Raw genomic sequence first — 24643 nt, forward strand, 5'->3', positions numbered from 1 at the left:
TGTGTGCCCTGAGTGGAATAAGCTGAGGTTCCTGTTGGGGCCACACTCTGAAGTTGTGTGCTCACGATTTCACACGTTTCAGAACTGAATCCTGGTTCTGGCTGTAACCCTCAGCTTGAGCGTGGCTGACCAGGCTCAGTTGAAAAGGCGTTCTGTCCGAGGCAGCGAGGAAAATCCCAGCTGCGGTCCTTGCTCTTCCGTGGCTTATTCGGGCATGAAACTTGCTAGGTGATGCTGTAGCAACGAAGGGGTGTGTACGGCTGCAGCGGGGGCTGATCCGTTGAAGCAAAGGGGGCCCTGCCCTAGTGGCGTAGCGTGGGGGGTGCCAGGGGTGCCGGCCGCACCGGGCGCAACATCTGGGGGGGGGCGCGAGTCCAGAGGGCCCTGCCCCGTCGTGCCCTCGGCCCGCCCCTATTGTCAGAGCGGCCAGCCAGCCTCCGCCTGCTCCTACCTTGCCCACCCAAGGACTGCGGCAGCGCCCGCCCCTGTGGCCACCTACCCCCGCCTCGCCCATTGGCTTGCCTCCCTCGGCCCCGCCTCTCTCCGATGGCCGCGGGGGTGTCCTGCTCGGCGCCATCGCCTTTTTTCAGGAGGTAGGGAGGCTGGACGGGGAGGTGGGGTCGGAAGCGAGCAGAGAAGGAGGGGAGCTCGTAGCCAAAAGGGCTGCGCCGGCTGGCAAAGGGCCGGGGAAAGTTTGGAGAGGAGAAACGCACCGTCATGATTTCCCGGTGGAAGCGGCAGGATTAGGGATGGCGAAGCGTAATTACGCATGAATTTCGCTGGGTGAGAGCTTCGGGGATCGATCGGCGGAAATGGGAATCAATTGGAATATGAGAAAGAGAGAGAGAGAGGGACCATCATTCATAGGCATAGATTTGTAGGGTTAGGGGGTGCAAATCCACGGGTTAGGGGGCGCAAATTACTTGCCTTGCCCCGGGTTAGGGGGCGCAAATTACTTGCCTTGCCCCGGGTGCTGACAACCCACGCTACGCCGCTGCCCTGCCCCACCCACCTCACGCTTGATTCCTCCAAGCCCACCTATCTTCATATTTCCAGCGAGTCCAAAAGGTGGTCCTGGCTGCCAGCTTCCCTCCTCCTTAGTCTCGATTTCGTTGCTGTGGAACTCAACAGGCAGGAAGATGAGGATGGGGACGAAAAGTAGAATTGTTTGTGTCTTGTTCTCATTAGCTCAGGCTCTGTGTTGTTATTGGCTCTGGTGCTCTGGCCTGCCTGTCTCCCTGCCTTCTGCCCCAACATCCCCAAACAGCAGCAGCCACTGCTGATGATCAGATCTCAAAGAGTGGTCCAAAGCAGGGAGGGGAATGGGGCTGAGCTAATGGGAGCTGGGTGGTGGCCCCTTATTTTATTTTATTTTTTTGCAGCTCTCCTTTCCCCCTCCATGACCCACTTTCCCCTCTTTTCTGTGCCTGAGAGTGTTTTGGAGGGGAAAGGGCTTGCAAAGTCTTGGCTCTTTCCACCACCCCCTCCTCCCTTGATGTGGGGCAATCCTCCTCTCGCCACTAGTGCTAAGTGGAGGCTGCGTAGAGGGTATCCTCTTGGGTGCCAAACTCCCTTCCTTGGAAGGTCAAAGCTCTGCATCTTCTTGTGATAGAAAGAAAGAATGCGAAGTGGGGAGGGGTGAGATGCCAGTTATCCTGTCCTCCCCCCCCCATCCTGCTCGGCTGCCCGCTTCTGTGTCCCTGTGGTTTCAGCCGACCAATTGAATGTCTGTGTGAGCTAATCAGATCTGACAGCTGAGAAAATACTATGTTGGCTTTTAAGGCCAGAAATTGACAGAGAGAGTGGGGAACGGGCGGGGTGGGAGGCATGGTACGAAAGGAAATGTATGTTTTGTGTGCAGACTGATCTTAAAGGGAGGAGGCTTTCCCTGACTACTTGGTTATAGAATGCTACAGAGTCTACCTTTAGGTGCTGGAAGTTCGAAGGAGAGGAAATTGGGTTTGGATACTTGCAAGGCGAGGCCCTGCGCTGTTTCTGAGCCCAGGCACCACTGCTTCCTGCAGCGGGGAGTTCCAGTGGTTTCCAAGAGAAGCATCCCTTCTCATGTGGAATGGGTGCTGGGCAGCTGGTGTAGGAAGGCAATAAGCAGAGAGTTGAGGAACAAAGAGGCTGCTGTGGAAAGCCCCTCTCCTGCATTCAGGTCACCTCTATACCATACATTTAAGTTCATGGCTTCCCTCAAAGCATCATGGGGACTGTAGTGGCAAAGAAATCTACCAATTTGCCTCTGAGGCTTTGCAAGAAACAGGCTTTCTCTTGCTCATCAGTCTCTTTTATATCATTTAATTGGCCTTCACCCAGAGGTGGGAAGACTTCAGGCTTGTAGAATCTATTATTTTTTTACAAGAGCACCAAGATCCACCAACTAGTGCTTGTTGGAGAATAAATCCACAACACATTCTGAGCCCATGGACTTGTTCTGAATATCGGGACGGAGTAGAGTGCTCGGTCTTTTCACGCCAAAATCAACTCCTGGTTCCCCCTGCATACATATATGCACAAGCGCTTCATTCATTTCAGTGGTGTTATTTGGGAAATTTCACAAAACATTTTGCATTGGTTTGTCCTACTGCCTGCTAGAGATGATTTCTGAGGTGTCTTCTTTTGTTGTGCACAAATACACAGGTTATTTATTTCCCCTCCAAGATCCAGAGGAATATAGTTGTCTACTACCTCTGTTTGCTTGTGTAGCTAGAAGAATAATCAAATCATGGCTTAATTATTCCCGGGCCTTTCTAGTGAACTGACTGGGGAAGTAAGGTCTATCCATATGCTGAGTTTCAAAACTGTTAGCCTTGCCGACTGAGGCTGTCTTTTAAATTAAGCTAGAAATACGCAAAAGCGTTGTCTCTGAGCATATATAGAGTGTTCTTCTGTTGAATTGGAACACCAACCACTTGGATATTTGGGGGAGCTAGACTTGCTGATTTTAGGGAATTGAACTTGATAGCGGGATTTAGCCCCGGCACACTAAACCTAGTAATAAAAGAACATAAAAACGAAAGGGCTGCAATATCTGAAGGTGTGGGAGAAAGTGGGCTGGTGCTGTGATAAAGCAGAGTTGCCACTGGGTGTCGCCATTACTCAGTATAAGAGAGAACTGTTTTGGGGTAGACACCCTGGGTGTGGACATGGGTGAGAGCGCAGAGTGTGCTGGACACATCCAGCACCTACCAACCAACCAACATGTGGTGCAATGTCCAATTCTTAAAGAGCACACCTCCTCACCCCCTCAGCTTTTCCCTCAAACCCCCCGAGCTGGCATCTGATCTGGGGTACCATTGCTATGCAGTGTTGTTTGGGGTTCCATGGCCTCCTCAGGTCACAGTGGATTGAAACCCAGGCCTGGCTCCCCTTGCTTCATGTACCAGGGCCACCCCGCCCCTTCCCGCTGGCAAACAGCTGATGTCTCGCTGACCTTTCGCCAACTTGGCAATGAGCAAAGGTTGTGGCTTGGAGCCTGATTGGAGCGGGGGCACTGGGGAGATTTCCTAGCCAAGGATTAACTAATGGCTGTCCAGGCGGGGGAGGGGGAGCCCTTTTTTCAAATATGACAATCCAGTATAGCCCCTCTTTCCAGGAATGTGAGGCTTTCTCTTTTACCCATCAGAAGTCCCCAAAATTTCCTGGGTTTTCAGAATAGTTTGCCTTGAGTCACTTGCTCCCCCCCTAAAAAAAAAGCCAGCCCTTGCTCTAGCCCAATAGATCACATTTGCTTCCCAGGGGATTCGGGAAAAGCCCCCTCCGTTTAGATTCCCCCAGGATCATGAAGTTCCAGTTTTCCAGATCTGTTTCTACAACTCCACGTCCTTGGGGGATGCAGAAGTAATGCCCCCAGGATCCTTCGCTCTGTCCCCCTGGACAGGTATTTCCAAAGGTCCCAAAGGTGACTTTGCTCCCAGAGTCCTTTGCTCTTACCGATTCTACCTACTCCAGAGCACTCCCAAATCCCAGCTCCTGCATGCCTCGCTGTAACCCATTATTCCGCTTCTCTCCCAGAGCTGCCGGGAGAACCCAGGAGGAGTCCTGGCTGCTGCTTCCCTCCCCAGATGAGCTGCGCGCGTTCCCTCCACACCCTCCACGACTAAGCAGATAACACCCCCCCAGTGGCTATTTATAGTCTACGGTCCCTAGTGTGTGTGTGGTACGTGCTCGGCAGCATAAGAGGCGGCCACGGAGGGAGGGAAATGCGCGCCAGGTTCAGATCAGGATTCTGGCCTCTTCAGGGAGCATGGCTTGTGTGCCAGCTGCTTGGCACATCCTCCAATCCTCCATCTCGTTGCTATGGAGACTGGCTCTGCCCTGGGGAGTCCCCGGGCAGCGCAGTGCCTCTTATGGGGTGAAAATAGAGGTGGTGGTGGGGGGGAGAGACAGTGGACTGGAGTGGGGGGCGCCGAACACACACTTCCTTTCCTCCAAGACATCCTTAGTGAGACGATGTTCCTGAGGTGTGTTGACAGTGGCCACTAGTTAGGGCGAAGGGGGCCCTTCCTCACCACCCTCGGTCCGCCCCAGACACCCTCTTCCTTCCTGACATTCTTGCTTACATCTAGTCCAGGGGGTGGCACTGCTTGGCAGCTTTTAAGCATCAGGGTTGCCCCCTGTGAAACTGAGCAGGAAGGAATGGGATGGGAAAAAGAACTGGAATGAGTTGGCTGTGGCTCCTGCCTACTGCTGGCCTCTCTGCCTGCTCCCGTACCATTGGGCAACAGCCACCACTGTACCTTAGGGGTAGGTAGATAAATCTATAGATTTCATAGATAGCAGCCTTTTTCTTTGGAATAGCAGCTTTACACTGAGTAGGCAGGGGTACTGAGGGTTGGTGAAGGGAGTCGAACCTGAAAGTGCAGAGGCCAAGATGGGGAAATGATTGTTTCAGAACCAAAGCAGCTTTAGCAGTACTGGGAGAAAGGGAAGCAAACTGTAGCATTCTCTGGTTGGGGGGGGGGGGTGAGATTAAAGAACATTTTCCCATCTCACTTCCTGCTTTTAGCCAACAGGTTTAAGGGGTGGGTGGGTGGGGAAACTCAGTGGCAGAGCGCATAGTTTCAGTGCAGAAGAATCCAGGTTTAGCCCCTGGCATCTCTTGTCAAACAAGGATCTCGGGTAGCAGGGATTTCTTAAAATCCCCTTTCGCTGAGACCACTGCAAAAAGTAGACGCCACTGGATTACGCGAACCAACAGTTTTTCTCGTTCCACTTGTTTCCAAATGCAATGTTGACCCAAAAGGACAGGTTTTCTGGTGTTGTCATAACCTGATAGTTCCTACTCACATCAAGCCATCCTAAAAACAACACTACTTGGGAGTAGAGGGGGAATCTTGCTACAATTGCACACATTGGAAAGGCCCAGGTCACGTTACCACAAGGTTTTGTACATGGATTTAGAAACATCAGCTGGTTCGGCATCTGGTGGTCAAACTTGGGGTGGTTAGATAGACTGAATATATTTTGCCACTATGTAATTACCCTAACTTAGCAACCAGCATGGTTACGGGTGCAAACTGGAAAATGGTAATCCAAAACGGAGTAGGACAAGGGTATCTTAAGGACCATCTTCTATCTTGAATCTGCCTGCCTGCAGGTCATTAGAGGCCCTGATGTAGATGGTGGAACACCTTATTGATAGTGGAACTCCTTCTCAAGAGACATTTGCTTGCGGCTTATTCCTTTCTCTTTTAGGTACCAGATCAAATCTGTTTTATTCCCTCAAGCTTTTGATAGCCATTCTGGTATGTAGTGGTTAAGAATGCTGGACTACGACCTGGAAGATCAGGGTTCAAATCCTCCCTTAGCCGTGAAGCTCACTGGGTGACCTTGGGCCAGGCACTTTTTCTCAGCCTAACCCTACCTCACAGGGTTGTTGTGTGGATAAGATGAGGAAGAGAAGAACCATATATGCCACCTTGGGCTATTTGGAGGGAAGGTAGGGGTATGAATGGGATAATAAATAAATAAATAAATGTAAAATTTGACATACTGCTTTTTTTTTTTTTTTTTACTTTGCTGCTAGACTTGTGTTAGACTTCAGTTGTTCTTGATCGTTCTTTCAAATATGTATTTGGGTTAGCTGTTGTTTATTTTGAACTGCCCTTTGGGGAGAACTAGTGGAAAGGTGAGGTGTGAATATTTTAAATAAATAAGTAATAACCAGGGCTGCTTATGTATAAGAAAACAAAATGGAGCCATGAATTAGTGCCATCCTCAGAGTTACTACTGCTGCAGCCAAGCTTCTGACCCTGTGAGGCTCTCCTTCACTTTGTTCGCATTTCCAGACTATATTGCGGGTGGGGAGAATACCAAGCCCAGCGCCAGAAGCAAAAATGGGTGGCGCAACCAACGTTAATTCATTCACACATCCCTCTCTATCCTCCGTCCCTGCAAGTGAGAAGTATTATCAGAATCCAAAGAAACAAAACTCTCAAGGTGGTTGCAAAGCAGGGCTGGTGAGGAATGTGGCCCAGGTAAAGAGGCCTAGAGAGCTTCACTTGGCCCCCACCCCACCCCAGTCCCTATGCCTTCCTACCATGCTGTCTTCACTACTTTGCTTTCAGCCAGCCCCTCTGCCTGTTCTGCACAATTGCTGTACCCCCAGAGCTTGCTGTATTAGGAAAGCATGTCTTTGTTTGTTATTGTGGAGTGCTCTTCAATCTTGTTCTCCCGTCTTGCTTTTCCTTGTAGCTGCTGTGCCCCTTGAGGTGGATTGTTATTTTCTATTTTAAAGAACAGTGGGAAAATGGCTCGGAAGTAGCGGTCTGTGTGCAAGGCGATCCTGAGGATCCATAGCAGAGGAGGGTGGGGTTTTGGGGTTTGTTTGTTTTTTAGTGCAGATTCTCAGTTCCATCTGACTTACCCAATATTATTACAGCACACTACCTCATGTCCACTTTCCCCCACTCCATCTGCCTCCGTCCTCAATTCTCTGTTTGGTTCTCCCAACTAATCTTCTTTCATGGTGGCCAAGGCTGACCGATCCATGTATTTGTTCCAAATTAGGAATGTCTTCACTCCCCCCCCCAATAATTCCCAACACTGATTGCAACAACAACAACAACAACAAAATTCAAGTTCAGACCCTCCAATATTCCTGCCACCTTCCTATGTCTAGACAGGGCCTGAGGGGGCCTAGGAAATTCCTCCAAGTCTTTTTTCAGGCAGGCTCGCTCGCTCCAAAACCCAAGCTCTTGGGAGATAGCAGGCTGTAAATTTAAAATTGATTAATGAATTAAACTGAACCTCAAGTAGGTGGTTGGGGATGCAGGTGGCGCTGTGGGTAAAACCTCAGTGCCTAGGACTTGCCGATCGTATGGTTGGCAGTTCGAATCCCCGCGGCGGGGTGAGCTCCCGTCGTTCGGTCCCAGCTCCTGCCCACCTAGCAGTTCGAAAGCACCCCTAAGTGCAAGTAGATAAATAGGGACCGCTTTATAGCAGGAAGGTAAACGGCGTTTCCGTGCGCTGCGCTGGTGCTGGCTCGCCAGAGCAGCTTCGTCACGCTGGCCACGTGACCCGGAAGTGTCTTCGGACAGCGCTGGCTCCCGGCCTCTTAAGTGAGATGAGCACGCAACCCCAGAGTCAGTCACGACTGGCCCATACGGGCAGGGGTACCTTTACCTTTACCTTTACAAGTAGGTGGGCCTAGGTACCTAGACCCTGCCCCTAGCCCTAGCCTCCTCTCCTGAACTTTAGATCCCGTTCTAGTTGATGATAACACTCTACAACCTTGCCTTGCAGTTACTACCGTGTCTACCCCATTCTCCTCAGAGCTCCAGCAACGTTAGCATTTAGTTTTAATTTACCCAGTCCTTCCCCCCCACACCCCCGCTTTAAAACTTCCCCATTAGTATTTCATACAGACCCTCTCCATCAGCATAGCCCACCAAAGCCCTCCAAATTGTGGCGGCGGTGGGGAGGGACCTAGAATATCTGATACACGCACAGCCCTAGTGTGTATATGGTGGAAGGGTGTGTGTTGTGTAGGGGGTTCTCTTTGTGGCCAAGCCTGGTGCAAGCTGGCTGACCGCAGGGGAATTCATCTTCCCGCCATCCCCTCAGCTCCCGTTTCTGCCGCAGTGCGTGAAAAATCGATGGCGCAAATTGATTCACTCCCGCCGGCGGCAAAGCCCTCCCACCCCACTCCCCCCTTCCCACGGGAACCGTTAATCAATTCCCTCACCAGAAGCTCATAAACAACTGTTCCCTGGAGGGGGAATATGTTGGGGGCTGGGGTTGCAGATGGGAGGGGGAGGAGGCTGTGGAGAAAAGACACCCTGCCTTGCCCCACAAATTTGTGTATGGATCAAGAGAGAAATGGGGGCTGGCTGGTTTGGTCTATGAGGCACAAGCCTAAGTGGGGGAGCAGTGCTTGGGCAATTGGGATGTCGTGTGTGTGTCCCTGTGGTGAAATTGATGGATATCTGGACCAATATCCAAACCACGGTGGTAGAGACAGACAGGCCGCATTCACACCATATATTAAAAGCACTATGAGACCACTCTAAACAGTCCCAAAGAATTCTGGGACCTGTAGTTCATTAAGGGTGTTGAGAGTTGTTAAGATGTCCCTATTCTCCCCTCTCAGAGCTAAAATTTCCAGAGTTCCCTGTGAATGCCTCCCTTGTTCTCTTAGGATGGCAATGGCACCTACCTGAGAGGTGCCGGAACTGAGTTCCAGTGAGTTCCAGCTGCAAACCCCCCACCCCCCCGCTCAGCACCCATGGCGAACTGCAACTCCCAGAATTCTTTGGGGGAAGGCCATGACTGTTTGCAATGGTATCATCACAGTGCATTGAATATATGTTATGGAAACGATCTTAAGAGACTTCAAACAGCTCAATTGTAGGACCGATTGATTCAAAGGATCATTAGAAAGGGTCCTCAGTGAGCAGCACATGTCAAATAGCAAGGAGTACTTTGTGTGGAAAAGCACTGGGAAAGACGAGAACGTTTGGCTGTTGTACTAGACCGAAGTCAGGGCTAGGAGTTCTGCTGTTCTGCTCCTTTCTTGTGATGTTTGCAAGGCACACTGTTGCCTCTAGCAAGGATTGAGGAACTTACGAGCCTGAACTTCACCCTGCCTCTTCTGGGCTGCTTGGTCCCCGATTAAGTGGGCAAGAATCAAGCGCAACCACAGAGAATGTGCTGTATTGTACACCAGACTGCCAATATTCCGTATTCTGGGTTTGATTTGTGGCACAGTTGCCCCCAAATCCAAGTACCTCTGGGCTACGTCATGCAGAACTGTGACTCCCTGCCCACTTCTGGGGCTTCAGCCTAGCAAAAACAACGCTATCTGTCAGGAGAGCCCTCTAGCTGTTGCTAGGCAACACTGAAGTTGTGCTTCTCCCTTCCCCTCTACAACTGGTTGGTAGACCCCCACGGTGATCATGGTCCTCTAATGGTGGCTACTCACCTGGACAGAGAAACATGGTGCTGCCTCTGTTTCACAGTAGTTTATAAACAGCAAGCTAATGGTACCCTATTTCCCTTGGAACGGCCCTCGCTGTGCCCCCACAAGACAGCTGTGGCCCACTGTCCTTCTGGGTTGCTAGGCCAGACACAGCAATGCTTTCCTTTCTACCTCTAACCGTGACTTATCTCGGTCTCTCTCTCTTTCTCTGATCTCCCTACAGCCTCCACAAATCCCTTATCTGGACCCGGGCTCCCAACTGCATCTGCGTCACGCCAACCTGCGCCTAGCCTCATCGCGTTCCGTGTGAACGTGGCGAGGGTTGTTTCGGGTGGCGTGAAGAGCTCTGGCCCATCTGCCTCGTGGGGGAGGAATCCCCGCGTCTCCCCCCACCCACCCAACAAACCACCTTGCAGTTTCCAAGAGTGTCCCCTCGTTTCTCAGCGCCTGTGCCAGCCTCTTCCTCTCCATCCTGTCCTCCCCTGCCCTCCCCTTACATAAGCTGCACGTGGCGATGTCACCGGCTTGGCCCAGATTTCTTCTGACAGCAAGCGTTTTCCACACGGCTGGGCTTGTGCTGCTGCTGGAGGAGCGGCGGTGGGGGATGGGGACCCCGAGTAACCCCCTTCAACAAAGGAGAATCTAGCTCCCACCCCTTGCCGTTCTCCAGTGAGGAGTCGGTTCCTGGGGCTGCGGTGGTACTTGTATGTGTGCTAAAGCAGTGTGTGCTTCTTTCCTTCCTGCGATATTGCGATATACAGTGGTACCTCTGGTTAAGTACTTAATTCGTTCCGGAGTTCCATTCTTAACCTGGAACTGTTCTTAACCTGAGGTACCACTTTAGCTAATGGGGCCTCCTGCTGCTGCTGCGCGATTTCTGTTCTCATCCTGAAGCAAAGTTCTTAGCCCGAGGTATTATTTCTGGGTTAGCGGAGTCTGTAACCTGAAACGTATGTAACCTGAAGTGTATGTAACCTGAGGTACCATTGTACCCAGATTTGGGGTGTGGGGGATCAGGGCAGGCCCATAGGATAGGAACAGGGGGTGTTTAGAAGGATGCGAGTGCTTTCAAACTACCGACTTCTCCTGCTACCGCCAAATCTGATGGGTGGCTGCTTTTAGAGCCGTCACTCATGACTTCACAGGACGGTAGCAGGAGCAGGTCGGTATCTCTCCCCATATTGCTCCCAGCTGGGCCACGGGCCCCCATGCTGCAAAAGGGGCAGCCGGTGGGCGGGGAGGACTACTGAGGCCCCCCGCTCCTCCCCCCACACTTTTGTGTTCACTCCTTGTCCCTCCAAATCTATTCCAGCTGGTTGAATTGTGTTTGGACTCCAGATGGAACCAGGAGTTGCCAGTTGCTGGCGGAAGTCGGCAGGCTGTGTTCCCTGGCTGGCTGGCTGCAGGAGACTTGACAGATAACGTTCGGGGCTGATGCAGTCCTGTACCCCCTCCAAGGAGCCTCCCCTGCTAGCTTTGGGTTGGTCTCAAGTTCCCATCAGGAAGCTAGAAGAGAGGATGAGCTGCTGCGGCCAATCAGATAATTTCAGCTCTCTAAGGGGGGATCACTACTATATTCTGGGCTAATTGTGTCAGCCATGTGATCCCAGCCCTTAATTTGAGAGGGAGCAGAGTCAGGGAACTTTTGTGAGTGTCAGGGGGTTACCCCCAGGGTATGAGAAATAATTGTAAGGGGGAAGAAGGGCCTCTGAGCATGTGCAGAGTGCAGTTAAGTATTCACAGCCTACGTGGTTGAGGTTAGGAGAAAGGCCCTTCAAGCAGGAGGGAATGGCTTTCAAAGAGGCTTGGGCCCCAACAACCCTCTCTTTTCCCTGCCCAGGATTTGGGATTTTTTTCTGCTGCTGGTGGAAGAATTGTGTGTGTGAGAGAGAATGAGAGAGACTCTGATAGGGATCTATTAACTGTCTGCTTACAGTGATCCCCAAGCAAGCAACGTATAGTTTGGCGAGAGTCGTCTTGGTCCAGTTGGAGAAAACTGGTTGCTGTGCGTAACCCTTTGTATTGCAACTGATGTTTTCTGAGGAAAGACCTTTAAAAAAAACAAAACACACCCTAATTTAAACCCCTCACCTCTGCCTCTGTCCAATATCTCCTAGATCACAGGGATGTGCTTGCCCTGGGATTATTGCTGGCAGGGTTGGGAAGGGGCAGCAGCACACACATCTGGCAAACATTTGGACCATTCCTAGATGCTGAGCACATGGTGTTGATGGATGGATGGGCCTGGGGAGAGGGGGCTTGCATTGCAGAAGGGGATATAGTGTATCTGTCTGTCTCTGCTTGTTCATTTGGGATCTCTTTCCCTGCTTCCTGGGAATAAGCCCCATTTCCCCTCCCCCCCCAGCTGTTTCTCATCTTGGGAACCCAGTGCAAGAATATGGAGGGTACAGTCTCTGAGGCAATGGGGTCTTTTCTGTATATTTGTTTCAGTCTCTTAAGATGTTCTAAAGCACTCTGTCCTGGTAAGTAAGGCTTCTGGGCTCTTAGAAGGAAACAGAACTCTGTACCAATTTTTGCTACAAAGGGAGAAGACAGTGCTCTGCATTCCTTTACTCTTTCCACTGGCATCCATCACAAAATGGAAGCTAAGCCTGTCACATACCTAAGATCATATTGTTATGCAAATGTTAATCAGTTCAGAATAGCTAACGCATTTTGACTCTCTGTTTGCAATCAGTAACAGAGTTGGGATGCACAAAAATCCACAATTAAGCCTTGTAAATAGCCACTTGCCTGATCACCTATTGCCGAGTAAGGTTCTCCTATAGGGATGCTACTCAGGACTGGTTACTTTTAGTGCTACCAGGTCGTTCCTCTGTACTTACATGTGGAATTGCAAGTGCGCTTCCATACCTAGGGGATACATGGTATATTTGTGTGAAAACTTGCCACTATGTTCCATCCAAACTACCAAGTATGAGATACCTGTTTGTGGGAAGCAAATAGCAATGCAATCATGTTAGTTTATCAGGCTATCCGCTTTAAAATTTGCACTAAAATGCTATTAATTCAAGTGTGCTATTGCAAAAACACCTTACGATATCTTTAATGTAGGTGAAAAAGCATTTTAGTGCAAATTAAGAGAGATTTAAAACACTACTTAAAAAGTACTTAACCGTTTCCTGAAGTGGCTAAAGGCTCAATCACACAAAATGTCACTGCACACGTGAGAAAAGGTTTAAAGCAAAAACAAAAAATGGAGAGTAGCGCTCAGTTTATTTACATCTGCAGATGTCAGGCTACCATCCCATTCTTTTTTAAATTGACTGGTACAGGTTGTAAAAAGTGTGAGTAAATGAAGAGTGAATATTCCAGAGTAAACGCCTAGTGCAAAAGGAGGTGACCGGGCAGGGAATCTTTTCTAGAGTGGAAGAGATTTGGTTCAATTCTTCTTCCAGGCAGATCGCGTAGTAGGCTGGTAAGGTTTGTGGGCTGGGCCAGTAAAGTTTATGGACTTATTTGCAAGTAAAGTCCATCTTGGGCTAGTAAAGTCCGTGGCCTTATTTGCAGAACTGCTGTAAACATTCGCAACAGCAGATCAACCCTCTTACCTTGCTTCTTGACCAGACTGATTGGGAGTAGAAGAGCAATTACAGGGTGGAAGAGGCAAGGGACATGCTAAGTGAGAGCTTCAGTGTGAAGGCTTAGGAGGAGTGAGATCCAGGATGGAAGTGCTTTTGCAGCAGAAGACAGCATAGTGTGTTAAAAGGCATGGTGCTGATGGGCATCAGCATTCGCCTTTCCAGAGGCTGATGGTGAGCCAAGAGTCCTCTTCTGCTCCAAGACGGCTCTTTTCCCTCTTGTGGGCGCATGAAGAAGAAGACAAGCCGTTCTTACTGTGGTTGTTCTTCAAAAAAATATTTTTCATTCTTATTGTTTTCGGCAGGGGGTCGGGGTGGTAGTTACTCGAATATAAAACAAGGGCTTTCTGAAAGCAGGAATTCTTTGCGATCTGGATGGGGAGGGCGTGGGGTGGGGGGGTGGGGTGGCGTCGTCGTCAGTGTGGGGTGGTGGTGTGTGTGTTCCAGCAGGCTCTGCTCTCCAGCCAGCTGCCCTCTGCCTGGGCCCCTCTGCTGGCTTCAAAGGGTCCCGGAGGCCCCTTGCTTTGTAGGAAAAGATAAATCTGCCACTCTCCCCTGGCTTCGTTGGGGAAGGAACTTGAAGGCTGGGCTCCATCAAGACTGACAACCCAGCTTGTAGGGGTGGGGTGGGGTGGGGTGGGTTAGCAGGGTCTTTGAATTGGCTGAGGGAAGAGTGGACCATTCTGCTGGGATCCAGTTGCTTGTGGGGCGAGAAACGGATCGCGAAACCAAGCAAGAGGGAAGAAGTTGAAGCGGGGAAGATCAGTATTGGGTGCAGTAAGTATGCACCAGGGGGGTTAAATTAACACTATGCCTTCAGGGAGGAGTAGATTCAGTCTTAATACTGGATACGATCCTAGAAGGATTTGGAGGGTTGCTAAGAGGATGATTAAAATACATTTAAAAGGCTAGATTAAAATGGCCCATGCCCCTCTGTTAGATAAGCTGGTGCATCTGCCTTTGAGCAGTGAGAGATCCATAATTTGAGAGCATGGCTATTGCAGTGGCCGCTGAAGCCATTTGAACCTGTTTGCTGCGATTTCCGGGTTTGGAGAGTTTTGTGCCAAATCTGAAATCTGTTCTAGGGTGTGCAGACTTCAGAATTTCACCTGCAGAAAAGTGGAACCGCAGTCCTGATCTCATGCTTATAGAGATGCGTTTGCTCTCAAAGGGGAATCAGACATATTGAGACCCGTGTGGCTACATACCGTGTTTCCTTGTCTGTGTGCTCCCGCCACCCTGCACCGCCACACACAAAAAGTTTCCCCCTTGTTACACCACTGCTTCTTTACAATAATAATTTCAGGTTCTGCAAGCATGGTGAGTTAGGTCATGTGAAAGCACACTTTGCATGGTTTGAGAGAAAGCACATGTTGGTCTGATAAGCGCCTGGTCCCTTTGGAACTGGAGATCTGAACTTAAGCGATCATCCTAGATTGCAAAAATAATATTCAGAATATATGAATGCTGTATCTTTAATAGCAAGAGGATGGGCAAGAGGTTGTTTTTTTAAAAAAAAGGTTGCCTTTGGGTTTTAACACATGACCATTCCTTAGCAAATGACCCACCATTCCTTCCCTTCCCACTCCTCATTTTAAATATACTCTGATCAATATCTCGAAGGGGGAATAGATTTTGAGGAACACACACTAAGTGTCAGAGGGCCAAGTGGACAAGTAAGCCCTGCTTCTTAGCCATGTGCTGCTCAAGCCTTCCTAGTGTCCAGAGTTGTCACAATTTGCCATGGTGAACTTTGCTGGTCAACGAATACTGTCCAAGGCTCTTGTGTGCCACCCCTTGAGCTGAATTTGGCCAGAAACCTAGAGCAAAGTATATGGAAAGACAATTCAGATAGTGTATTAGCTGCAACTAGAGGAAGGAAAAGCAGCCAGCTGCAAGAATCATGGTGGTTGTGTAGCGTTCTTCTTGTTCCTGCCTTAGTGGGGCACGAGAGGTAAAGGAGGGCACAGCTGTGTGTTCATCCAAGGGGAAGAGGAAAGAGTAGGGTTGCATGAACGCACAGTTTGCTTTGAAGGGTCTTTGTAAACAAGTCTTATAAAGGGGAATAGAGGGGTTCCCCCATTAGCTACCCAGCACTAACACGTAGCACAGAGGTTGGAGGGCTCAGCCCCCCACCCCATCTGTCTTGCCTTGAACACATAGGGATATATGGGTTGTCGCTGCCTCCTAGTTGGATCAAGACACACCTTGGCAAGGGTCTTGCGCCTTTCCTGGCAAAGATCTGTGCCTCCCTAGCGACTCCTGTTGTGTGCTCCGAAAAACCATTACGCTAGACCTGAATTCCTTCCCAGAACTGGGGAGGGGGAGCAGGGGGAAATAAAACCTAGGAATCCTAGCTCCCAGACCCCATCCCTGTAATGCAGGCAGACCCACTCCGGTTTGCTGGCCACAGGAGCCAAATGGATCTAGCAAAACGCTCCCCTCCCCAATCCTGGAAAAGCATTGCTGTTCCTCATCAAGATGCAAGATGTCCATTTCAGACCATCTCATCTCTGTTTCCTCTCTCTCTCTCCCCACCCTCCCCATCTTGACGCCCAGAAACTCCCGCCTGGGACTCCAGGCCATAAATCAGGCCTGGACTGAAGGGGGGGGGGAGAGATTTCCCCCTCCTGCTTCTCCTCCCCCTCAGATCCGTTTCCGGTCCCTTTCTGGCAATTAATATAAATGGACAGCAAGGAGCTTGGCAAAGGAAAATGCAGCCTTTGCCATAGTGTGTGTGTGTGTGTGTGTGTGTGTGTGTGTGTGTGTGTGTATAACTGGAGTTTTGATTGGGAGGGGGAGTTGCTCCTTGTGCAGACAGTTTTCTTCTGCTTCTGGCAAGGACAGCCAGACCCACCCCTTACTGCAAGCTAAGTCTTGGCTTTGGGATAGCTTCAGAGCTAAAGACCCAACAAAATTGATTTCCCATACATACAGTTCTTTTTTTTAAAAAAGGAAAAACAATGCTTTTGGTTCTGATCCTGGGATTATTCCCATTTTGCGGGATCCTAATTAGGTTACCTTTAGGCCCCAAAAGGTTGGTATCTAAACTTTTTTTAAAATGAGGATATAATTTCGAGCTTAGTTGCGTCAGTGCTCATTCCTGGAACATTGTGCTGGAGGAGAAAAAAAGAGACTACCTTTGAGAGCAAGTCTTATTTTCTGCCTGGTTCAAGAGATTCTGCTGTTCATTCTGCTCCCGTGTTTATCAGGCCCAACACTGGGTCATTAGGCAAAGCTACACTCTACCCCAGCGGTAGGGATCCTCAGGCTCCCTCAGGGGCTGAATCCTGTATGGGGTGAACCGCCCGAAATCCAGCGCTGATCATCCTCTGTCCCCATAAGCCTCTGTTCTGTGACACTGTGACTAGAGAGCCAGTGTAGTGTAGTGGTTCAGAGCAGTGGACTCGTAATCTGGTGAACTGGGTTCGCTTCCCCACTCCTCCACATGCAGCTGCTGGGTGACCTTGGGCCAGTCACACTTCTCTGAAGTCTCTCAGCCCCACTCACCTCACAGAGTGTTTGTTGTGGGGGAGGAAGGGAAAGGAGAATGTTAGCTGCTTTGAGACTGCTTTGGGTAGTGATAAAGTGGGATATCAAATCCAAACTCTTCTTCTTCAACTGCTTTGCTCCTAGGCTCTGTCCCATGAGAGTCTGAGCATCAGGTGACCTGGCAATCTCAATAATGCAAGCATTTCCACTTTGAGAGCTAGGTACGGTTCTCTCCTATATCTGATAAAATTTCCTTTTTAGAGGAGTGGTGAGGACCCCTTTTTGTCCATATCAGTGACTTGATACAGATGTCCATTGGGCAGCGTTCTGTGAGCTCAGGGAGTCTGGCTCTGTCTACTCTTTGCAAATGACCAAACTGGTCAATATAGTGCAGAGAGATGTGGCTGAATTTCTTGCTCTCAAGTGGAAGCTGATTGGATGGAGTCAACACTAGAGCAATAAATTATGCGGATGCAGCAAGCAGCATCCTCCGTGTATCATGGAATCATAGAAATGTAGAGTTGGAAGGGACTACGAGGGCCATTTGGTCCAATGCAGGAATCTTTTGTCCAACGTGGGACTGGAACCCACAACTCTGGGATGAATGTTTCAGTTCACAGAAGCTTGCAATTAATTGATTAATCAAATTGTGGCGTACTGGCAGCTCCTCACGGCACAGCAGCATCCCTTGACATACAGGTTAGGAATTTTGGGTAAGCAGAGATGGGCATCTCTGACACGTTTCTGGTAGATACCTAGGGACTTGCTGGTTGTTTGGGATTCTGTCAAAAAAAACCCACACTACGCTGGGCTGAGTGGATTTTCGTCTGCAAGACACTTTTTCTTAAATGTGTGCATAATTCAGGATCGTGTTAACACAAATTAATTATGTCTTAAAGTGTGAAGAGATTCTGAGTATGCACTCTTGCTTTGTAAATTAAAAACCAATCTTGGGGATTTTATTTTTAAAGAAACAAAGCATGTGGACCACCTAAGACTGAAGTCTGCCATCTCTAGTGTAAGAGCCTTAACTTCTTGGGCTGCAGAGAAATGAATGCTTAAAATAAACTGTTGGAGTTCTCTGAGAAAAAGACGCCACGTGGATTTTAAGCCTGGGCACCATGACCTCAACTGGACTTAATTGAATTCATTTTGATGTCCCTGCACGATTGCGAGCCTACAGCTGTTTCCCAGTGAACCGGGGATAGAGAACAGTACCTGCTCTGCAGACATATGGCTTTAGTAGAGCTGGGCTTTTAGATTCATTGTTCCTTTAACAGAAACTCATTTCAAAGTTCAGCCTTCCCTTCAATTACTACCTTGGACAAAATAACCAATATAGTTGGATCTTTTATTTAAAGCTTGTGTGCACTTTGTTGGAGTAATGTTTTGGTTATTTTTACTGCTGGATTTGATTTTTTCCATGCTATTATTATCATTATTATCATTATTATTATTATTATTATTATTATTATTATACTTATGCCCCACCTTTCCTCCAAAGGAATTCAAGGTGGCATACACAGTCACTCCTTTTTATCCTTCAAGGTAGGTTGGGCTGAGAGATTGTGACTGCCCCAAGGTCACCCAGAAAGCTTCATGGCTGAGTGAGGGATTTGAACCCTGGTCTCCCAGGCCCCAGCCCAACACCCTAACCACTCTTTTGTTTGGCAATTTGATTTTCTTCTTCTTCTTCTTCTACAAATGCATTATCTGTGCTTCTCCCCAAACAGCTCATACACATGCCATTCACAGGTACCTCGCTTTCCAGGATTGCATATAGCTCAGTTGGTAGAGCCTGAGACTCTTTAATCTCAGGGTTGTGTGTTCGAGTCCCATGTTGGACAAAAGATCCCTGGGTTAGACTAGATGACCTTTGGAATCCCTTCCAACTCTATGGTTCCCTTTGCAGCCTAATCCAAAGCAAGGCTCTGCTGTGGAACCTTACAATTTTCCTTTTTAAAGAAAAGCCACCCTCAGGCTGAAGTCCTGTCCTCATGGAATAAGACCAGTTGAGCTCCATGGGGCTTCCTTTTCATGTAGGCATGTATAGGATTTTGCTGTCAGTATCAGAACATGCAGAAGCAGCGCAAAAAGTGCAGAGAGCATGTGCACTTCCTCATTACCAATGCCGCACAGGTGACTTACCTGCTGTACCTCCAGGCGCTAAGGATGGCTGGAGCTGGTGGGAGTTTGGAGTCCAGCAACATCTGGAAGGGCACAGGTTAGCCACCTTTGCCAGAGGGCATATACCATGGTAGCTATTTCTCACTTTTATAGCTTGTTTAACGTAATAGAGCAGGGGTCACCAAACGTTTTCAGCAGGGAGCCGGTCCACTGTCCCTCAGACCTTGTGGGGGGCTGAACTATATTGAGGGGGGGGGATGAACGAATTCTTATGCCCCACAAATAACCCAGAGATGCATTTTAAATAAAAGGACACATTCTACTCATGTAAAAACATGCTGATTCCTGGACCATCCGCGGGCCGGATTTAAAAGGCGATTGGTCCGGATCCGGCCCCAGGGCCTTAGTTTGCCTACCCATACAATAGAGCAACGTGAATTTAATTATTCAAAACATTCCTGGGTGGAAAAGTTGCTCCTTGTTTTACAGGGAGGGGAAATGGATGCTGAAAGAGGGATTTCCTCCAGCCTACACAGGGAGTCCATAGCAAAGATGGGACTCGGTCGTAGTCCTTCCACATTCAAATCCATCACTCTTGCCGCCCCATCGTTCAATCACAGCTTGGGTTAAGGGAGACAGCCCAGGTCAGAGGGTGTCTCATACGCAGCCTCCATGCTGGTGATAATAACAGCACGTTTATCTTCCAAAAACGGTCTCATTCATCCTGCAAAGTAAGCCAGGGCTGCTGTTATTCCCACCCCACACCCCATGTTGGGACAGAAAGGCTGGGACAGAGGCGGGAGATGTGAATGGGGCAGTTATCTGGCTCACAGCTCAGCCTCTTAACAGCTGCCCGCCACCTTCCCCGGCACCCCGCTCTTTAGAAATGTTGCGCTCCCTTTCCAGAAGTTGCAACTCCTTCCTTCTGCGCGCTTTCCCTGGGAGTTAAAGGCGCAGTGCACAGGGCTGTGCTGCGGCGATCCTCGAGAGATCCTATCCATATCTCCTCGCGAATCAGGGCAGCGATTCTGCAAATCCCCACCCACCCGCGTTACATGAATTAGCCCCGCTGCGGGGCTGACTTCTGAACAAACGCGGGCAAGGCTTGCACCGTGCGCCCCAGCTGTGGGCATGCATTGCAGCCTTCGGAAGCCAGTTCCGCGGAAGCCCGCGAGTGTTGCTTCCGAGTAAGCGCCGCCAGTCTCGGCTGAAAGTTCTGTTGAATGGTTTCTTTAAATGTAAAGGTTCATCATTGTTCCACTCGATGTGTATATCTTAAAGGGGCCAGAGCAAGGGCCAGAGCAAGATAACGAGACCCAACTTTAAAGCTGTGAAACATAGCAGGTGCTGCTGAGTTGTATTTGATTAAGGTGTGTCAGCATTTGGGTTTAGTATATAAGGAACAGCACCTAGCTCTCCCATTACCCTGGGGTTTGGGTTGGTGGTTGGGTCTGGTTTGGTTGTTAATGTATTTAGTGTAAATGGAGTTTTTGTTTTTCTTATTAAAACCTTGTTTAAGTTATTTTTGAGTCCTTTTCATTTTTAATGCATGATCTCCCCAGCAAGCTATCTGCAGCGCTACCATACTGCAAATAGCCAACATCTTTGGTTATGGGCCCAGCTGCTGAGTGGATGACTGCATATTTTTGGACTCTGAGAAAGGTTTGAAAACTCCTTCTCCTGTTAGTGTAATTTTTTGTGGGTCTGGAAGAGTTCCAGAATGGTTGACCGGGTTCCTGAAGCTGAGAAGGCTCTGGTCTTCCCACAGCTAACAGATGAGAACTATAGTTTATGGTCTTTTCGGGTGGAGGCGCTTTTGACCTCTAGAGAAGTATGGACCTATGTAACTGATGACCCTCCTGACCCTGTAACTAATGCTTGGTCGAAAGGAGATGCAAAAGCCAGGGCGATAATTAATTTGGCAGTCAGCGACCAGCAAGTAGTCTATATAAGAAATAAGAAAACTGCCAAAGAAATGTGGGACAGTCTTGCAGCAGTGCATGTTAGAAAAGAGTCAGCATCTGCATTGTCGTTTTTCAAGCAGTTGTACCAGACGAAGTTGCAGCCTGGTGGTGATTTGGCAGCACACTTGAGACGTCTGGAGGCAATACGCGGCGAATTAATTCGAAGGGACATGGTGATACCTGATATTCAGTATGTTTTTATCATCCTTTGTTCCCTTAATGAGGACTTTGATGGTATAGCTAGCCAGATATCTGCTGTTCCACCAGCACAATTAACTGTGGAAGGGGTAACGGCAAGATTAATGGGCGAGTTGGATAGAAGGGAGGCTTGTGCCATAAGCACTCCTATTTCCAGAAAGAATGAGGAACGCCATATGCAAACCTGTGGTGATACAACTGCATTTAAAGCTGCAAAGCGTTGTTGGTTCTGCAATAAGCAAGGACATTTTGCAAAGGACTGCAGAGCCAAAAGAAAGCAAAGTACTCCCAAGTCTGTTTCTGTTCGTCAGTCACGGTTGTCAGCCCAACAGCAGACATCGTATAGTAAAGACAGAAACGAGCCGCGAGCTTTTCATGCTTGGACTACAAATCGTAAAAGAATTAAAGATGCCAAGTGGAAGTCTTTTATTATAGACTCTGGAGCATCTCAGCACATCTGCAATGATCGAAGCTTGTTTATTTCTTTCGAAGAGGAAATTGGTAATGTACATTTAGCCAATTCACAAGTCTTGCAGTCGCTTGGCAGAGGTACTGTTAAACTTGACTCTTTAAACATTACAATAGCAAACTGCATTTACTGCCCGTCAGTGGACAATTTATTGTCAGTAAGGTGCTTTGCTCGTCAAGGCATAACTGTGCGTTTCTTAAAATCAATGTGTGAGTTTTTTGATGGGAACAAACGTTTATTGTATGCCCGGGACTCTGATGGTTTATATAGACTGTATTTTCGCACCTACTCCCAATCGCCTATAAATTGCAGAGCAGCACAGTCAAGCCAGGGGTTGAGGAATGTAAGGCCTCATTCCGGGTGTGTCCATGAGGCGCACAGAATTCTGGGACACCTGAATTTTGCTGATGTAATTAAGACAAAGAATATTGTTAATGGCCTCAACTTAAAACCATGTAAATTCTTTATGCAATGTCTATCCTGTTGCAAGAATAAGATTAAGGTTGCACGCAAGGGTAGGTGCTCAGATAGGAAAGTAACTGAACCATTTGAGCGTGTACATTGTGATTTAGTTGGGCCACTCCCACCATCATTAGGAGGTTCTAAGTACTGGCTTACTCTGATAGACCAGTATAGTAGATACTGTTGGACATATGCAATAGCTGAGAAGTCCCAAGCATTTGAAAAGTATAAAGTTTTTTGCAACTGGGTAAAAACGCACTTTAACAAACCAATTAAGAACCTGTTTTCTGACCAGGGCGGGGAATTTGTTTCTGAGGATTTTGAGAAATTCCTGGAAGCGCAGGGGACTACTCATGAGTTATCTTGCCCCCGAAGTCCCTGGCAAAATGGGCTTGTTGAAGTTGTGCAGCGTGACCTACAGGCAGGGGTTAAAACGTATCTGCATGATGCTAATCTGCCCAAAGACTTTTGGGCTGAAGCACTTAATGCATTTTGTTACGTTAGAAATCGCAGTTATCATACTGGTTTAGATGTCACCCCCTATGAGAAACTGTTTAAAAAACGCCCTAATCTGAAATACCTCCGCATTTGGGGTTCAGATGTAATTATGCATTATCCTGCTAAGCAAAAATTGGGTGAACGTAGTGTCCAGGGAAAATTAATGGGCTACCAGCAGGGGGCGTACAGAATTTACATACCAGCAACTGGCAAATTTCATATTACCAGAAGCATGATACAAACTGTAAATTGGAATGGAGTTGCTGTCTTCCAAGATACTGATGGTATAGATAATACTGAGGAAGAAGAGGAAGAAACAGCAGAAGAAGCAGCAGGAAATAGTGCTTCTGAATTAATGGGAAAAGACAAAAAGCCTGTTGAGTCTGATAATTTGTTTGATGATTTAAAGTCACAGGCACCCGAGGGGAGGTCAGATTCTCTTGAGTTTTCTGACCGTGAGCTTAGCCTACAGGCACCTCTTCAATCTGACAATGATTTACAACCTGAAACTAGTGGTTTACTTAGTCCCATTAAGTCTGAGAAGTCTGACTCTCCTTCTGGACTGAGACGTTCAGATAGAAAGAGACAGAAGCCACAACGATTTGCAGATGAACATTTTAATACTGTGTATGCCAATAAGGTAGTTTTTGAGCCAAAAAGCTACAGTGATGTTCAGAAATTACCTAAGCAACAAGCTGCAAATTGGTATAAAGCTATGAACTCCGAGATAGCTTCTTTAAAAGAGCATAACACTTGGTCTCTTGTACCACAAACCCCAGATATGAGACTTATTGACTCGAAATGGGTTTATAGAGTTAAAACGAATGACAAAAATGAAGTTGTAAGGTACAAAGCAAGATTAGTTGCTAGGGGTTTTCAACAAATTCCAGGCGAAGATTATGATTTGTGTTATTCACCAAGCGTAAAATATGAAACAGTTAAGCTTTTGTTAAAAGATGCATCACAGCGTGGACATTCCGTTTATCACCTAGATATAAAAACTGCATATTTGTTTGCAGATTTAAAAGAACAAATTTTTATGCGTGTTCCTGAAGGCATAGACGCCGCTGAAGGTTTGGTATGCAAATTAAACAAATCCCTTTATGGTCTGCACCAAAGTGGAAGGAATTGGCACCAAACTTTAGCAAAAGAATTGCTGGATATTGGTTTTTCACAAGGAAAGGCAGACAATTGTGTGTTCATAAAGGAAAGGGCAAACTCTGTAACAAAAATATGTGTGTATGTAGATGACATATTAATTTCTACAAAAACTAAACAGGAATATGAACAGGTGGTATCACAGTTACAGAAGAAATTTGATGTAGTGGAATTAGGCATAGCTAAAAATTACTTATCCATGCAAATTGAGAAAGGCAAAAATGGATCTTTTCTGGTTCATCAAACTGCAAAAATTGATGATCTTGTTGAAATGCTATGTTTAGAAAATGCAAATGGGAAGGAAACACCTATGGTGTGTGGCTTCACCTTTACAGGTGAAGACAAGCCATTTCCTAACAAAACTTTGTATCGTTCTGCTATAGGCAAGCTAAATTTCATTCAAAGAATCTCAAGACCAGATATAACTTATGCTTTTCACTTTCTGGCAAAATTTGTGGAAAAGCCTACTACACAATGTTTCTCTGCTCTTAAGAGAGTGGCAATGTACCTTAAACATACCAAACATTATAGGTTGCAGTTTACAACATGTATTGACAAAGGTTTTGAAATTTTCTGCGATGCATCTCATGCAATGGAACAAAATAATTGCAGGGGTGTGTCTGGTATGGTGTTTTGTTATAACGGTTGTCCATTTGAATGGAAGTCCCAAACACAAACCATTATTTGTCTCTCCACAACAGAAAGTGAATTATGTGCATGCGTTCAGGCCACTCGTGATGTAGAATGGTATCTGCAAGTGTTTGCAGACCTACAGATGCAAGTAACACTACCAGTAAAAGTTTACCTTGATTCCCAGAGTGGACTTGCTATCCTGTGCTCAGAGACCAATACGCAGCGCACTAGAGTCTTAAGGTTACGTTTAGAATTTGTAAAGCAACTAATTGCTGATGAAATGGTTGTATTTGAATATGTTCCTGGTGACAGTCAAATTGCGGACATTTTTACAAAAGCACTTCCAAAGGTTACACATGAAAAACATGTACAAAGTATGCTTTCTGTTTTTGTTCCACAATGATGAACCGCAGGGGAAATGTTGAATGGTTTCTTTAAATGTAAAGGTTCATCATTGTTCCACTCGATGTGTATATCTTAAAGGGGCCAGAGCAAGGGCCAGAGCAAGATAACGAGACCCAACTTTAAAGCTGTGAAACATAGCAGGTGCTGCTGAGTTGTATTTGATTAAGGTGTGTCAGCATTTGGGTTTAGTATATAAGGAACAGCACCT

At 47.7% G+C, this 24643-nt stretch overlaps 1 protein-coding gene across 1 annotated transcript in view; it reads left to right on the plus strand.

The window, feature by feature from the left end:
* The window catches only part of RARA (retinoic acid receptor alpha), a 201533-nt gene that overhangs the window by 10063 nt on the left and 166827 nt on the right, over positions 1 to 24643 (plus strand). The gene's annotated exons all lie outside the window — the stretch shown is intronic.

This window comes from Podarcis muralis, chromosome 13 (assembly GCF_964188315.1).
Source record: "Podarcis muralis chromosome 13, rPodMur119.hap1.1, whole genome shotgun sequence".
In the NCBI taxonomy this organism is placed as follows: domain Eukaryota; kingdom Metazoa; phylum Chordata; class Lepidosauria; order Squamata; family Lacertidae; genus Podarcis; species Podarcis muralis.